General features: G+C 33.2%; 1 protein-coding gene and 1 long non-coding RNA gene across 2 annotated transcripts in view; both read right to left on the bottom strand.

The window, feature by feature from the left end:
• LOC139528498 (uncharacterized) overlaps window positions 1–18600 on the bottom strand; it is a 403824-nt gene that overhangs the window by 211102 nt on the left and 174122 nt on the right. The window lies entirely within an intron of this gene.
• Window positions 702–16912, bottom strand: LOC139528369 (uncharacterized). Its single transcript, XR_011665580.1, has 2 exons — window positions 16701–16912; window positions 702–872 (listed from the first exon to the last, which is right to left on the bottom strand). It is a non-coding gene; the product is annotated as an uncharacterized lncRNA (long non-coding RNA).

Below are 18600 nucleotides of genomic sequence, written 5' to 3'. Positions count from 1 at the left end.
GTACAGCACTACAGGTTGAAAAGTGCACTGTATTGCAGAATATACAATACACGTGTACATATTTGCTTATTAAAGTGTCCTTGCAATGATTTTTACCATCATTTTACTTGTCAATATAGTGCATTGTATATATTTTTGAATTAAATAAGGCAGTTAGTTTTCTCGTTTGAATTGTTTAACATTCTCTATTGAGCCTTTTATAGCTGACTGCAGTATTGGATTTGCTCATTGTTGAATGGCCGTACGGTGACCTACAGTTGTTAATGTCTGTGTCAATTGTGGTCTCTTGTGGTCAGTTGTCTCATTGGCAATCATGCCACATCTTTTTTTATAAAGCTGGAAAACTTCAATAATGATAATAATAATATTAACAATAATAGGGTTACACATTCTAATCTTCCTGGAGACAAAAGAAAAGTTTGTAAACAATAGGACTAAGTTTAGAAAAGTCTGTAACCAATAAGACCAAGTTTTGAAAGTCTGTAAACAATCAGACAAAGTTTAACCCACCATTTCTTTTTAAGGAATAAGTCGGTACCAAGTCAGGATTATGACATTTTCCCCCTTCGTTCTGTTTGTTTTTGCAGTCAAGTGTTCGATTTTGTTAGTTTTTATGGACCTTCCACTTTTTTATACAACTTGGAGTTTTTTTCCTTCTATTTTCTATTCTAGTCTTGAGGATAACATACAATCTATTCAAATTATTTCAATAATTTATTTATAAGCTCACTAAATGCAAACAAAAAATACAGTTATAGATTTTGATGATTTTTATTCTCTACAAAACAGAAATTGTCAGTCCATTGAATGATAAAGGCTCTTGATCATGTTGGTGTGCAGTTCCTTTTGGTCGTCAGGTGAACTTTTATATCCTGAAATGAAAAAATGAAACATTCCTGTACATTTTTATGCAACAGTCACTTATTCTTATTTCATGCTTATCAAAATAAATTAAACAAGCTTCTTGAAAATGATTCTTACAAAAGTAAAATACACATTGTAGTTAAAAAGACAATACTTTACACCTTGTACAAATGTTCACATCAAAAGACAAATAAATCAAAGGGAACAATATATATAACAATCTGTAGACAAGTATGTGACACTTTAATAAAATAAATTATTATTTTATTATTTTTATATATATATATAGCAAACTAGCATGCAAGTTTTTTTATATTTAAAACAGAATCCTTGATTTCTGAGAACTACAGCCTGTTTTTCCTATTATATCCTAATATTATGAATATATATTTTTTAAATTGTCTATTTTTTTACTAATTCAACAGGATAAATATTAGACAATGATTTAACCTTCACTTTGTTATAGTAGTCTCAGATGTCGGAAAGAATTGAAAAACTGTACTTATAATTTTTTAATTTATTTTATAGAAATCTGTGTCAAGGTCTCATGAAATGGAACTCACACATGCCTTAAATTAAGATTTATAAATTTATTGAAAAATGTAACAAAAATTTAGTCTGATATTAGGGAGCTGCCATTTGATTTTTATGGGGGGGGGGGGGGGGGGGGGGGGGGGGGGGGACTAGGATGAAAAATTTTGTCGTGTATTTTTTTTAGCTGTAATCTCTGTCCTGCCTTTTTATTTTTCACTCTGTTCGGTCCTGCCTTTTTTTTTTAGTTTAGCCTGACTTTTTTTTTTTAATCTAAATTGGAGTCCTGACTCTTTTTTTTTTGGCAAGTGTCTCAACTCCTGTCCTGCCTATGTTTTTTTAAAATTTCACCCCCCCCCCCCCATAAAAATCAAATGGTAGCTCCCTTAAATTATAGTTACCTTTCCGCGCTGTAATGTATTTGATATGTCCAGAGACAAATAATATGTATTAAATGTCCCTGATATGACATGAATCAAGCAATTTTTGTTGAGGGATTTATGGGTTTGTCCATACAACGTATAAAAAAGAAGTGTATGATATTAGTATTTCACATGCCTTGTTTTCGCCTTGAAGCTCATTATTCAGAGTGTTTCAGACAAGATGATAAAAATAACGTGCAAGATACTTTTTTCGGTCATCGTGAAGAGACAAAAGAAAATCATTATATTGAAAAAAATATGTTTAACGTTGGTTCGATGGAAATAAAATGGCGGACAGGACAGACAGGGCTTCGGAGCTCCCACAAAAAAGTTATTAGTTATATGTTTTGTGGAATAACAACAACAACAACAACAATTTTTATTTGTCAATCAAGACGCCCTGAGGAGCAGTACAATTACAGTTTAAATTAAAGTGTACAAATAATTGTGTTGATTTTTTTCATTGAAATTACAATACATGACAATAAAATTAAAACAATATTATATAAGAGAAGGGAGACAACAAATACAGTATATATTCTCAAAGATAATGAGTGAGTGAACACAATCAGTACCGTTTTATAATTAGAAGAAGGGCTGGACTACTCATGTGTTTATGCTTAATTTAACTCTTCTAGATTTTATTAAACTATCTATTAATTTAATCATTATGTTATTAACAAATGGATCTTCATTTGACATCAACCATACAAATTTAGATTGGTCATTTAAAGTTTTAAAATTAGTAAATTTAGAGGATAAATCTGAAATAAAACTGGACCTTTCAGTTTTAAGTGATGGACATTGAAGAAGAAAATGAATTTCATCCTCAACAATGTCATTATTACATAATTTACAAAATCTTTTATCTGGGGGTATTCCCTTATGTCTTCCCTTTTCTATTTCAAGTTCATGGGCACTAATTCTAAATTTGGTTAACTCATTTAATGTTTTACAATTATTTAACAATAAATATTTTTCAAGGCCTATATTATTTTTAAATAGTCTGTAGGTCCTTAATTTATTTCCTTGCACCATGCCAGGTTTGTCATTATTTAATTGGTTAAGCCAAATTTCATCATATTTAATTCGGAGTTTTTTTTAATGATAATTGACTTTATATGAGATTTGTGATTTAACAAATATTCTGGGGTTAAATTAAGATATTTAAATAATGAATAAATGCTTTCCAACCAATTGTCTTTATATGTTTTAGATAAAATTTTAGACTCTTCGAATGCTTCTTTAAAGAGAGTTATTTTGTTCTGTGAGTCTGAGCCAAAATTGAGCCATATTAAGAATAACCTCAAGAGATAGGGGGTAGCGCCCCAACTCTCCCATCACTGCTAGGTTTGTTGATCTTCTAGGTACCTGTAGAGAATATTTAAAATCAACAAAACAGGTATAGAGGCGTTTATGTCCCTGCTTAGTGTATTTATCAATTAAGGTTTTAAGTACAAACATGTGGTCACTAGTTCTTTTTCCTTTACAAAATCCTATCTGCTCTGGACCAACTATATTTCTTTTAGTTATAAACTTTTCTAATCTGTTATTAAGTATCTTTAAAAAGAGTTTTCCTACAACACTACCTATCGTGATGCCCCTAAAATTTGAGGGATCATCTTTAGATCCACTTTTATGTAATGGGACTATAAATCCTTTAGCCCATATATCAGGAAATTTTCCTGAAGGTAATACTTTATTAAATATCTTTACAAAACATTTAAGCAGAAATGATTGGCTGCACTTGAGCATCTCATTTATTATTGAGTCAAAGCTGCTTGATTTATTGTTTTTTAGTGATTTAACTGCTTCATTTATCTCTTTTTCTGTAATTTTATAATCCAATTCTGTGAAAATGTTATGCTTTTCTAGTTTATTAAGTGAATCAATTAGTTCTTTATTTACAGGTAAGGAATTTGAATTAAGCTTTTTAAAATAGTGTTACCAATCAGAGTTTGAAATATTAGATGTATCTCCCTTCGTAGAGGATTCATTACTGAGAGACTGTAGTAAGGCCCAATATTGGGATGGATTGTTATCTCTCATGTTGTCTAGTTGTATAACAAGATCTTGACGGAACTGTTTATATTTATTTTTCCTAGTTTTTCTATAAAGTTTTAAAAAACTGAAGAAGTTCCCTCTCACTATGGGGTCATTATTATATTTTTTAAATAACTTTTCCTTGTCATCTAATTGTATACGCATTTTAATTAAAGAAAAATCAAACCACTTTGGTTGTTTCTTTATAGTTTTAGTATTTGACTTTACAGAGTTAGAGGTTTTTGGTAAAATTTGTTTTAAAGATTTATCAGCTGCCTCACAGATAATATCATTTAGTTTTAAAGTCATATTTTGAGAATCAGAGTCGTCAGACATAAATTTTTATATTTTTTCTTGCATATCATTAGAGGTCAGAGCTGTTTGAAATTTTAATACAGACTCATCATTCCAAATATATTTAGGGGGGTTATCTGAGAGTGTTCACTCTGAATATCTAGGACAGGAACTTTCATATCTATATTTAACATAATAGACACCTGACTGTGATCAGAAAGATCAGCTAAAAAGTCATGAACTTTAAAAAAAAGAAACTTTATCTAATAGTTCCTCTGATACTATAAAGTAGTCAACTACACTGCTCCCCCGAGGATTATGGCAAGTTAATTGCCCAATGAAATCCCCTCTGGTTCTTCCATTAAGAATTCTAAGCCCTGTCTGCACACATATATCGTTTAATAATTTCCCTCGGGTAGATAAATGCACGTCTTTACTATGACGGACTGATATATCATAATCAGGGTTATAATTATCATATAAAGGGATAAGATTATCTTGGGAATCATTATCTATAAAGTCAAGTTCCCCAGACCCAGTTCTGGCATTTAAGTCTCCTGCTAAAACAATTTTTCCCAATGTTGAGTACATTGCAATGTCTTTTTCTATAAGATCAAATATATCCTCATTTAAAGAATGGGTGTAAGATGAATTTTCAGGGGGGGTCGTAAATAAAACATAAATATATATCTTCTGGGAGATTAAAAAGAGAGCTACTCAACTTTAACCATATGTAGTCATTATTTGAATGCTCAAGAAATTTTACCCCTGATTTAATTTCATTTTTAACTAAAATAGATAACCCTCCTGATCTTTTGTTTGTGCGTTTTGATTTCTGTCGTATCAAATTAACAGATTTAAATCCTGGTAAAGATAGTGAATCCTCAAAGGAGCAGTGTGTTTCCTGTAAACAAATTATATCTTTATTGCTCAATTCTTTGATGAACCTAGGATCACTGTATTTGTTGTATCCCTTGTGTTTAAAACCGTTGATATTCCAACAAGCTAAGTGTAAACTTCTTTTATATGACATAATGTGATCAATATAAAGGCTAAATTTAAAGGTTAACCCTACCCTGTTCATATTTATAGAAATAAAAAGTACAAAAGGTAATATTATGTTAACTTGCAACATGTACACTAACAAAATTGTATTACATGCATACAATGGGAGATAACTCAAATTTGTTTCTGTAACTGAACATTTTAAAACTATTTTACATATAAAAATGTGGGTCTTTAATTTAAAGATCTATTTTATTATAATGTGCTAAATTAAAAAAAAATAATACAAAATTGGGATATCACTTTGTCAAGATATCAATTATTTTCCTTGTTGGAATGCTGCCTGTACGTGTTGTACAGTATGTTTCAGTTACAGAATGTTTATTTTAGATTTTGTAATGATGGTAATATACATACATGGTAAAAGTTTATCATTAAACTAATAATAATGTGTACATGTGCATACATGCAAAATAATTGTAAGACCTGATTTAAACTACATATTGTAAAATTGTAATTTACTATACAACAGACAAATATAAAAATCTCTGAAACACTCTTGAATTTTCTTTCTTTAAAGACAAACTACAAAATGTATGTGCTGGACACTTGGAGTGCCAGATTATATGTAAAATACTTGTACAAATGTTTGTGTAAAATGACAGTTCAAATATTTTATATAGTTACATCAAAATGAAACATGCGTTTATCTGCATACATGTACATGTATATATGATACATATCTCTATATTTAAGACTAATATGGGGGTTGAAAATAGGGGTACACATAACCGGGGTGATAGCCATAAGGGCCAGGAGTACCAGTTTGGAATGTATCAGCTCTTTCATTGTGTCTGGCATTGTTCTGATATTGATGTCGGTTGTCTCTATATGTATCTCTATGTGTTGGTCTATAACCATTTCTAGAACCTGAATCAACCTTTTTTGTTACCTGCCTGAGGTCTAATTTTAGACACTTGCCAACAGATGATTTAATATTGGCAGCAAAAAATTTTAAACCTTCATTTGACAAATGGATTCCATCTTGTGAGAAAAATTTCCTGATTGGGTCCCCCCGAATACAAAAACCTTGATTCTCACATATTGACACTAAATGAACATTCATAAAGGAATATTGAATAAGGATAATGTAGGTTTTTATCTTTTCATTTAGTGATATATCTTTGACTGTTAAAAAAGGTAGTGAAATAACAATTTTGGTGTTTGCATGTTTGTCTTTAATGTTATCAACTAAAAATTTGCATAATTTGACGCATGATTCTGGGTCTAGATTCCTGAGATCCTTGGTGAATTTAAGTGTGGATAAAGATACTATCAAACTGTTGTTCACATTCACTCAACTTATCCTTGGCTTCTTCAAAGGAATAAACATTAAACTTGCTGACTTCACATCCATTAAGTAAATAGTTTGTTCTTAAGTTTTTGTGTATATTGGATTTTTGTGATATATCATGTCGAACATTATGTCCTTGATCAAAAAAGGGAAAAGGAAAAGTACAGAACAAAGTACCGAATGAGAAAAAAAGGAAACGAAGTTCAAGTAAGACACCGTCACAATCAAAAACAACAAAAATGGACGCCAATGTTAACAAAGTACAAAGTGTTAACCGCAATACACCATATACCCCATATACACCAGTAGCAGATCACTTAAGTATATCTCACAACATATTATATGGTAACCCGAGTAGTTTAAACCATTTAAACACATACGGTCATACTTCAATCGGAACCCCGTATCAATCTTATCCTATGGCTCCCCCAACAACTCCTGCAGATTTTCTTATAGCGAACCAACCTCTTCAAACTCATCTCAGCTTTAGCTCGCCACAATCTCAACCAACTGAATTCTCGATGTATAGTAAATTTGAAAATTTTATGATAGACTGTTCACAAAAACTTCAGAAACTAGACATACTCGATGAGATTGTTGTGAAAATGAATGCTATGGAACAACGGTTTGAACATTTAGACAGAAACGTAACAGATATGCGACAACAAATTAACAAACACAATACATCTATACAGGAATCACCAATACGATAATCGGTCATTGAACAGAATGAAGATTTTATAAAAAGAGGAAATGATAAACTTCAAAATGAAAATTACGAATTAATTAGGGACAGGATAGTTGATATACAAACTCGATCGATGTGGGACAATTTGATATTTCGCGGGATTCCCGATGTTTCTGATACCAAACAACCTGAAAATACGGAAGAAAAACTTCAAACATTTTTAACAAATGAACTTGGAATCGAAAACAGTATTCCGTTTCATGTGGTACATTGACTAAAACCGCGCCGAAAAAGAGGTCCGAGGGGAATCGTTGCCAAATTTGAAAAAAGAAAGGACCGCGAAATGGTGATGGCGGCTGTAAGAGAAAAAATTAAAGAAAGGGACACTCAGTTTCGTGTCCATGCATAATTCCCAGCGGAAGTTATTCAGAGAAGACGCGAATTGGTGCCGATCATGAAGGATGCAAGACAAAAAGCCAATATGGAGGGAATTAACAAAAGCCTTACTGATAACTTCTCTGAATTTCAAACCACCAATTTCAGTGATATCAACGCAATGTGGAATAAATTCAAGAGCATCATCATGAAAGCAATGACCACATACGTACCAACTAATCAGACCAAGGAGAGATACAGTCACCCTTGGATGAACACACAGCTACGTAAAATTACCAACAGCAAACAACGTGCATACACCAAAGCTAAAAGAACTAAAAACACTAAAGATTGGAAACGCTACAAATTTCTCAAGACAAAGCTACAGAAAGAATCTAGGATTGCCCATGGAAAATACATGGAAGACATCATAAGCACAGACCACAAGGAGCAACCGAAACGATTTTGGTCCTACATTAAGAGCAGGAAACAAGAATCCAAAGGCATTGTTACACTCAAAGACAAAGATGGACTTTTCCACAGCGATACACCAACTAAAGCTTCAATCTTAAACCAGCAGTTTCAATCTGTCTACACCAAACTACGGAAGACATACATTACATGCCACATATAGGAACAAGTCCATTCCCAACTATGGACAACATCAGAGTCAGCCAGGCGGGAGTGTACAAGTTACTCCGTAGACTAAGACCATTCAAAGCCACTGGGCCTGATGAAATTCCAGCCTATATACTCTAAGAAGCAGCTGAACACATATCATCATATCTGACCATACTTTACCAGAAATCTTTGGACACTGGAATTATTCCTGACGACTGGCGAGCTGCCAACATTGTCCCAGTCTTAAAAAAAGGAGAAAAACACAAAGCTTCTAACTATCGGCCAGTCTCATTAACATCAATCTGCTGCAAACTATTGGAACATATTGTTCACAGCTCTATTATGGATCTCTTTGACCGCCACCAGATCCTTTGTGACCATCAACACGGCTTCAGATCTAACAGATCTTGTGAAACACACCTCCTGATAACACTAGACGAAATTGACAAGAATTTAGACCAAGGAGAACAGACAGACATCATCCTGCTTGATATCTCCAAAGCCTTTGACAAAGTGCCACACAAGAGACTCCTCCAAAAAATGGACTACTAGTATAACGGAGTACGTGGAGTAACACTCAAATGGATACAAGACTTCCTAAACAAGAGAACACAATCTGTATTGCTTGAAGGGCATACGTCTGGCCCCCTAGACGTCATCTCAGGGAACAGTCATCGGACCCCTTCTATTTCTGGCTTACATTAATGACCTGCCACAATCAACATTTTTTGAGGCAAGGTTATTTGCAGACGATTGCCTAGTTTATAGAAAAATAAAGAATGTAAAGGATAGCGAGACACTCCAAGACGACCGTAACAAACTCCAAGAGTGGGAATCACGATGGCAGATGAATTTCCATCCTGACAAGTGCATCGTGATACGGATCACCAACAAAAGAAACCCACTAATAAGAAACTACCAACTACATGGCCACATACTAGATGCAGTCGAGCATGGGAAATACCTGGGAGTCACCATAAACCATGACCTACAGTGGAAGACACATATCAACCAGACGGTAGGCAAAGCATCAAGGACACTAGGCTTTCTGAGAAGGAACCTAGGACGGTATAAACCAGAAGTCAAAGCTAACGCCTACATCACCATGGTCAGACCAACCCTGGAATACGCCGCCACTGTACGGGACCCTTACCAACATAACATTGAAAAAGACTTAGAACAAGTACAGAGAAAGGCAGCTAGGTTCGTGTACAATGAATACCAAGACGTATCCCCAGGTTGTGTCAGCTCCTTAATGGAGAGACTAAAATGGGAGCCTCTAAAAGATCGCCGCTGCAAAGACCGACTCACCATGGCGTACAAGATCCACAATAGATTGGTGGATATTGACCCCTCAAATTACTACAAACCCGGAGATTCAAGGACCAGAGGAGGCCAGCGCATACACCAACAGCGCACTCTAAAAGATCAATACAGGTACTCCTTCTTCCCAAGATCAACCAGGGAATGGAACACTCTACCAGAAAAAGCCACAACAGCAGCTACACTAGAAGAGTTCAAGGCCAGCCTTACCATCCTGCCAGAGGCCTTGACAGGAGCTTCACACATCTAGAACTCCTTTGACCCCAGATGTACATAGGTTTATTTGTAAATAATTTTCCTGCAAATAGTTTTTTATTAAGTGAGGAGGGAAGGCCTCATGATTTCACGAGCAAGAGTCATTTATACACTCAAGAAGAGTCCGACTCTGTACTGAAAGAAGAAGAAGAAAAAGGACACGTTGCACATTTACGTGATGATAAACTGTTTATCGACAACAAGAGATTCTTCCCGCATCCACCACCACAAATGCCACCTAGACCACCGTTCCAAAACCAGCGACCAATGGAGCAAAGACCACCTCCTCCTTTTCCTGGTGCATAGGGATGTTGTGCAAGAGGAACAGAAAGAGATATCAGCACAAGTGAAAATCGAAATAACAATGCGGATCCTATTTTTTCTGAAATAAAAATTTGTTTTCTTAACGTATGTGGTATAAAACAAAAACTGTTGTGTCCTGAATTTATAGAGATGATAAAAAATTATGATATTTGTGTGTTTACAGAAACAAAACTGTCTGACATTGATATATTAAATATACCTGATGACTATATGTATCATTCTAAAATTAGAAAAAAAATGTAAAAGAAAATTAGGGGGATTGTAGTTTGGTATAGAAATAAGTTAAAAGGTTATTTAAACTTTATAAATACAGATTGTGAATTAGTACAGTGGGTTAAGATTTCAAAACTTATTATAAACCAGAAAACTGATAGTCTACTAGGTTGTGTTTATATTCCACCAACGAATTTGAATATTCAACAAGTGAATCATTCGATGAGGTAGAAAATGAGATGCTTAATATAAAAAACATAGACAGTCTAAATTGTATTATTTTTGGTGATTTTAATGCCAAAACTGGTAGTTAACCAGACTATATTATACCGGACGAGAATCCGGTTGATATTTTTGAATTTAACTCAGACGAGGATATACTTTCGTATATGTTTGACTACGAAAATTTACCTAGAAACAGTATTCCATTACACAGAGTTACAAGTTGTAATTGTGCACCAAATAATTATGGACACAAACTTTTAAATGTATGTAAAAGAAATAACATGAATATAGCAAACTCGAGAGTAGGTAAAGATAAAGGTATTGGTAAAAAAAACTTGTAATGATACAAGTGTTATTGACTATTTATTATTGTCATCTAATTTATTTACAGTTGTTAAAGAGTTCGATATTATGGAATTTGATCCATTGGTCTCGGATGTTAATTGTCAATTACATGTAGTTATTCAAGCTCCAGTGATTTTTATATACTAGTAATGACGAACTCTCACAATTTTGTAGTGAAATTTTTTTTTTTTAAAGTGAGAAAGGAAAAGTGTTCAGAATTTTTAGATAATGTTAAAAGTGATCATGATTGTCAGTTAGAACAACTACTGTTAGAATTAGATAATTTAGAGGTACAACAAGGGATTCATCAAAATGAGATGAACAAAGTTGTAGAGAGAATTATTAACTTTTTTTCAATCAGTTGCTACAAAAACTTTTGGTAAATACAAGCCGTTTAAAAATCGCAAACCAAAAAGCGACAATAAACCTTGGTTTAACAAGCAATGTTTTGATAGTAGACAAATTTTTCACAAAGCGCGGAAAAGGTACAGTTTTATAAAAAAAGCTGATAACCGAAAACATATGAAAAATGCAAGCAAAAGCTATAAAATTGAAATTTCTAAAGCAAATGAACTGTACCAAAGAATTATTGGAAATAAATAACGCCAGACCAAAAAATCAGATAGTAAAAAGTTTTGGAATATTTTAAATAGTATTGGGTCAAATAAAAAAAAAAGGCGTAGACCCTGAAATTTCGATTGAAGCTCTCTATGACTATTTCAAAGATATGAATAGATGTGACTCAAATACTGAGGAACCAGAAGTTAATTCTGATGTACATAATTTAGCAGATGAATTGCATAACTTATTAAATGGTACTGTAACCGAAGATGAGATTTTAAAAAGTGTAAAAAACTTTAAAAATGATAAAGCTAGTGGATGTGACAAAATAATTAATGAATATATAAAATGTACTGTATATGATTTTATGCCAATGTATGTTAAACTTTTTAATTTAGTATTAGATACAAGAATAGTTCCAGAGTTATGGTCTCTTGGTATTATGATTCCTATTTTTAAGAATAAAGGTTCAAAAGCAGACCCTGCAAATTATAGAGGTGTAACATTAAACTCTTGTTTAGGAAAGACTTTTTCATCAATAATAAATGAGAGATTTAATAGTTTCTCAGATGAAGTTGAACTTATATCAGAATCTCAGGCTGGATTTAGAAAAGGATTTTCAACTACCGATAATATTTTTGTGCTGCAATCAATTTTAACTATATTTTTTTCAATGGGCAAAAAATTATTTTGCACATTTGTGGATTTTAAGAGAGCATTAATTTTGACACTATTTGGAGAACAGGGTTATGGCAAAAATCTCACATTACTGGGAATTTTTTTACAGTTATTTATAATATGTATCAAAATATAAAGACATGTGTTCGATATGGTAACCAAAGTTCAACTTTCTTCAACTGTGGTGTTGGTGTTAGGCAGGGTGAAAATTTATCACCGTTTTTGTTTTCAGTGTTTTTGAATGATTTAGAAAACTTTTTTGTGGAAAATGATTTTAAAGATTCAGAACTGTGAAGAGTTGTTACAAGTATTAGTTAAAATCTTTGTAATTTTGTACGCAGATGACACTGTTATTATCTCTGATAGTAAGGAAGAACTACAACATGCACTCGATGTTTTTGAACAATATTGTAACATATGGAAACTCCAAGTAAATATAGATAAAACAAAAATTATTGTGTTTAGTAAAAAAAAAGGTACGAGACAACTTTGATTTTCATATATATGGTAATGCTATAGAAGTTGTAGATTCTTATAATTATTTAGGAATAATTTTTAATTATAACGGTAATTTTTGTACTGCTAGAAAAAGGATTTTTGAACAAGCACAAAAAGAAATGTTTGCTCTCTACAGGAAGATAAAACATATATCATTGCCTATTGATATTCAGTAGTCCAAGATAACTCTGACGTCCGACGGCTGTTTAGCCAGACAAGCTGGGTCCGTGGGACGTCAGAGCTTGTCCCATATCAAATCAAAGTACTGAAGTACTGAACATCAGAGGACCTCAAGTTGTGTTGAATTATTGATAAATGACAGGTGTTTATATTATACTTGCTGGACAGATATGTTCCCCTTACAATATAGTACAATATAATCGATTTGGTGTCACGATATCACAGTAGCATGGGTTCGAATCCCGGCGAGGGAAGAACCAAAAATTTACAAAAGCAAATTTACAGATCTAACATTGTTGGGTTGATGTTTAGACGAGTTGTATATACATTATGTACACAGCCATGTATCACCATCATTGATGGCGATCCGATGGATACATCTGTTTCAGGGTTGTCACTGACTCAGACGTACTTATGAATATAATTATTTTCTGTGACTGTATCTTACATTAATTTGTAGGATCCTTTACTATAGATAATTTAGCTGATCTGTAACAATAACATCTTCATGCCTTATATATCATGTACTGTAGTACGCCGCTAGATTAAAACTGACGTGGAAAGGTAACACATGGCCAGCGAAAGCTCTTTTATTTGAGAGCCCAGGTGGTCGTGTGGTCTAGCGGGACGGCTGCAGTGCAGGCGATTTGGTGTCACGATAGCATGGGTTCGAATCCTGGCGAGGGAAGAACCAAAAATTTGCGAAAGCAAATTTACAGGTCTAACATTGTTGGGTTGATGTTAAGACGAGTTGTGTATATATATATATGTGTATATTATATCAGAGATACTGACTTGAACTAGGATACTTAACTTTGTGAATTATCAATGATTATGTTGTCAAATGAGAACTGTTAGATTGGCATTATGACCATATAGTTGCACACATACAAAAATAGTTAGCATATAACTTATAATAGAGAATCAACATAGCAAACAATTCTTCGAGTAGATATATAGTCACTCACCAATGCTCACTGAACTATGATAAAGAGGTTTAAGACAATCATACCAAAACAGACAAATTGTAATATTGGAGATAAATTAAAGATACTAGATGAAAAGCAATTTCATAAACCGAAACTTACAATTCCATGATAACACTAAAAAAGACATGCAGACAAATAAAAGTACACAAAAAACAACATAGAAAACTTAAGACTGAGCAACAAGAAACCCACCAAAAACTTGGGGTGATCTCAGGTGCTCTGGATGGGTAAGCAGATCCTGCTCTACAAATGACATTTATTAACAATGTTTGTTCATATAGTATCCATGGCCAGGTCTTCTACTTTCTGGAACATTTAGCTTTTGGATCAATCACTAATGCAGTGGATGTTAACACAGCAATATTACTATCCCTTATTCTAGATTTGTGTTGCAGTCAACAAAAACTTTTTTAATGTTCAGAAATAGCTTCACTGAGTTATCTTGGTTTTATTGCAACACAGTCAATCATTTATCCATTATATTTAAAAAAAAAAATAAGAATCTGCAGCTATACATGTACATTGTACGCCCCCCCCCCCCCCCCCCTCTGAATCCGCCACTGACAGTATATATACTACTAATATATATATGTATAATCTCATTCCATCATTAATATTGGTCATTGTTGGTATAAATTTATCTTTAAGTTTAACAATGTACTGTGAAAGAGCTATCTTCTAACAGATACTTAGTATTTAGTATGGTTATTAGTGTGAAACCACTGATTCAAAGGACAAGTTTCACTTCCTGTCCAAAATGGCCTAAAATATAAACTTTAACATAAAGCTCCAAAAAGTTCACAATTTGGTTTCTCAAATGGGTATATTTCTTAAGTATTAACGCTCAATAAATCAGTTCTTTTCATAAAAGTACATTTTATGTTCCAAATTTTGTCAAAATATGATGATTTTGGGCAATTTTCAGACCCGAAAGCTTTAAGCCTTTAAGAATAAAGATTTGGCCACCACCTACAGTGTACCATTCAAAATGTTTTGTGACCAAAAGAATCCAAATCTGATATATAATTCATCAATATAAAAACTTTTTGGATCTTGGATGGCAGCCATCGCTTCCAAGTTTAATTATGCCAACAACAATTAAAGTTTTACCATAGTTATCTGTGGTATAATTTTCACAATTATTCAATAGTTTTGTTGTGTATGATTTACAAAAAGAAAAATAGAGATGGCAAGACCTGAAGAAGGCCACCTGATTTTTTTAAGTGACATATGAACAACAGAGCCAGTGTGGGGCCACTATTAAAGCTAAACTGCCGGCTTTGCACCAGCCAATATAAATGAATGCCTAGGGTGGGAATCGAACCCACATACACCAACTCTGTTGTCCCTATATTTTTAAATGAACAAAAAATTGTCAAAAACAAATTTAAAAAAATGTATAAATTGGTTAAAATAATTATCAATTTATACATGAAAATATCTATAGATAGCACAAAGGTGTCAGTATTCACCTCAGAAACTAACAAAACCTTTGAATAGACTTATTAAGAAGGGATATAGTAACGATACTGTCATCAGGTCATTAAAGATTGCATATTTTGGCGTTCATATTGATTCACTTATCAGGTTGGATTGGAACTAAACACATTTATTCAAAAAAACAGTTGTTGGCATGACACTGGTTATGACATTGACTTACATTTTTTGTAACTTAATATATGTTCTTCTCATATATGTTATGATGGTAACTTATGTTCTTCTCATATATATATGTTATGATGGTATCATTGGTATGATACTAAACCCCTAACAGGAAGGATTGTGCTTGATATTCATACGATGAAATCATAATCTTTCAGTCAGTTTTATTGAAGTCTGGACTGGAGCTGTCATGTCAGTTAACTGCTAGTAGTCTGTTGTTATTTATGTATTATTGTCATTTTGTTTATTTTCTATGGTTACATCTTCTGACATCAGACTCGGACTTCTCTTGAACTGAATTTTACTGTGCCTATTGTTATGCGTTTACTTTTCTACATTGGCAAGAGGTAAAGGGGGAGGGTTGAGATCTCACAAACATAACCCTGCCGCATTTTTGCGCCTGTCCCAAGTCAGGAGCCTCTGGCCTTTGTAAGTCTCGCATTATTTTAATTTGGTTTCTTGAGTACAATTTGGAAATTAGTATGGCGTTCATTATCACTGAACTAGTATACATTTGATTAGGGGCCAGCTGAAGGACGCCTCCGGTTGCGGGAATTTCTCGCTACTTTGAAGACCTGTTGGTGGCCTTCTGCTGTTGTTTTTTTTTCTTTGGTCAGGTTGTTGTCTTTTTGACACATTCCCCATTTCCATTCTCAATTTTAACATTTTGATAAAATAAAATAATACACTAACCCTTTGCAATGTTGCAGTTCAACTTTTAATCTGGTGTTCCAGAAAACTTTTAAAATATCTCTTGCACTCATATGCAGGGTATAGCGCTCATAGGTTTGTCTCTATAAAGATTTGCTAAGTTTACTCATGCAGAATCCCAATATTGCTCTCATTACTAGTGTAAATAGCCACATGTGTGCTCAAATAACCATTTAGATTAGTCTCAAAATTGATATATCTAACTCAATTGAGTAGATCTAGCTCAAATTTTACTCATAAATGTAAGTGATCATATTTGCTCAATTTCAGATCTCATGGGTGCTTGTAGTGACAGTTAACTGATTGTATTTGCTCAAGTACTCATGTATGCCTGAACAAATGTCTAATTCAAATACCTAAAATTTTACATGGATATGGTTACACAAGTCAACTTAATAATTTTGGCAATACATGTACATTTGACATGCATTGTATGGTCCAAAATTATACAATACTACAAGTAGGAAGACTTAAAAAACATAACAGTTAATCTATATTTTTGCCTCTAAAACTGTAAGGATTCTCCAAATATATCTTACATAGTCTTACATAGTCTGTAACTGAGCGCTGGATCACACCACTATGCTCAGATCTTCAGTTATTTGCTGACTTGTTTCGGTTCCGGTTCCTGTGTATCTAGAGGCTAGTAAATGGTACGGACAACGCCACTAATTGTAATTCAGTAAATGTGATTTACCCAAATTCTGACTGTCAGTGTAAAATAAGACTCTTGCTTTTACGAGCGAACAAGAGTCATAATACACACTCAAAAATAGTCCATCTCTATTGGAAGAATAAGAAGTCGAAGATTCTCTGAATATTACATAAAATACAATTATTTCAACCAATTATTATATATAAGAATTACTTACATTTACAAAATCCGCTTTTTTCTAGTCAAGGGACATAATTATTCCAATATACTAATGCAAGTAACTAAGTCGGAGAAGGAGCGAAAATCCGAAACAGTATCCTTAAAAAAACAGAAAATAGTACCACGTGTGTGTCCAAGTGATCAATCCACTTGTTATTTACGAAGAAAGGAAATTCAACTTGAAAAATTGTTGAGATCTTTAAAACAAAAAAAAATAGTTGCATTAAAGAATACAAAGAAAGTAACCTTATCTTTAAGGGCCTTGCAGGTTCGTGTTACTCCTACCCAATGATTTTTGCTACGTTAATATTATAGACAAATATGGTACAAACGGTTTTAAGATGTTACTCTAAATCAAATAATTGAAATATAATTACCTTTCTGTGTGTAATTGCGTGAATTGATTTTCTCTCGTTTATCTTTAGTCTTTAGTAAGTGTCCCAAATGACACTGTAAACACTTGTGTACGTTTCCTCTTTTGTAGTTTCTTCACATATGCAATGTCTTCGAGCTCGCTCTTGCTCACTTGATGAATATGCATTCGTGGTATTCATCCGCAACAATTTTTCGGTATATCATTGATATGGAAGATCATTTGATTAATATACGAATATGTCTAACGACAAAACATTTTCATAATATTAATTTGCATTTAAAAAAATCAAAAAAATCTTAGTATCTCTGATGTAAAAATGGATATTTGCCCACCCAAAATAGATGCGCTACTTCCTCGCTTCTGGAGCCGACTGATGGCCTTGGGATTATATAATTCGGGCATCAATCTCTTCAGTTTTCATTTATCTCTTCATTTATGTAAGGTTTGGCAGGTAGGTGAAACCAGAGACATATATACACATATGTGTATATATGTCTCTGCCTTTAATTTTCTATATTTTAACATTTTTCACAGAGACCCATGATTTCTCCATTTTTGACTTTCACTTTCAAATGGATGTCAATTAAGTTACGATTCCGTTAGATATCACTATAAAACTTAGGATGGCATCATTTTGGTGCAGAACTATTAAAACAGAGAGCAAACTGTCAAATATTCTTCTAAGACTTATGATTAAGCTACATGAAAATAATCCTACCAAATTAAAATGGATTCAATATGTGAAATCTATATTTGATGATACAGGTCTTACTTTTATATGGAATGATCAATTAGTTGTAAATATTGATTGGTTAAAAAGTATGGTTAAACAGCGATTAACATATCAGTACTATCAGCATTGGTTCTCGCAGATACATAATGCATCTAGGGGTGAATTCTATTCTTTTTTCAAACTCGAGTTTGGTTTGGAACCGTATCTATTGCGATTATTACCCAAGGACGGATATTACATATCTAAACTTTGATGCTCGAATTTGAAGTTACCTATTGAGACGGGTAGGTGGGCGGGGATCGCGAGGGAAAATAGAATAAGTACATTATGTAATGAGGGAATATGGGATGAGTTTCATATATTGTTTACCTGTAAAATGCTGATGTTTCTGCTCTTAGATCAAAGTTTATACCAAATAACTATGTAATGAATCCAAGCAAGAACAAGTTCACTGGC

This window comes from Mytilus edulis, chromosome 1, assembly GCF_963676685.1.
Source record: "Mytilus edulis chromosome 1, xbMytEdul2.2, whole genome shotgun sequence".
Classification (NCBI taxonomy): domain Eukaryota; kingdom Metazoa; phylum Mollusca; class Bivalvia; order Mytilida; family Mytilidae; genus Mytilus; species Mytilus edulis.
The sequence above is the reverse complement of the archived record's forward strand: the minus strand, read 5'-3'. Positions and strand labels throughout refer to the sequence as shown.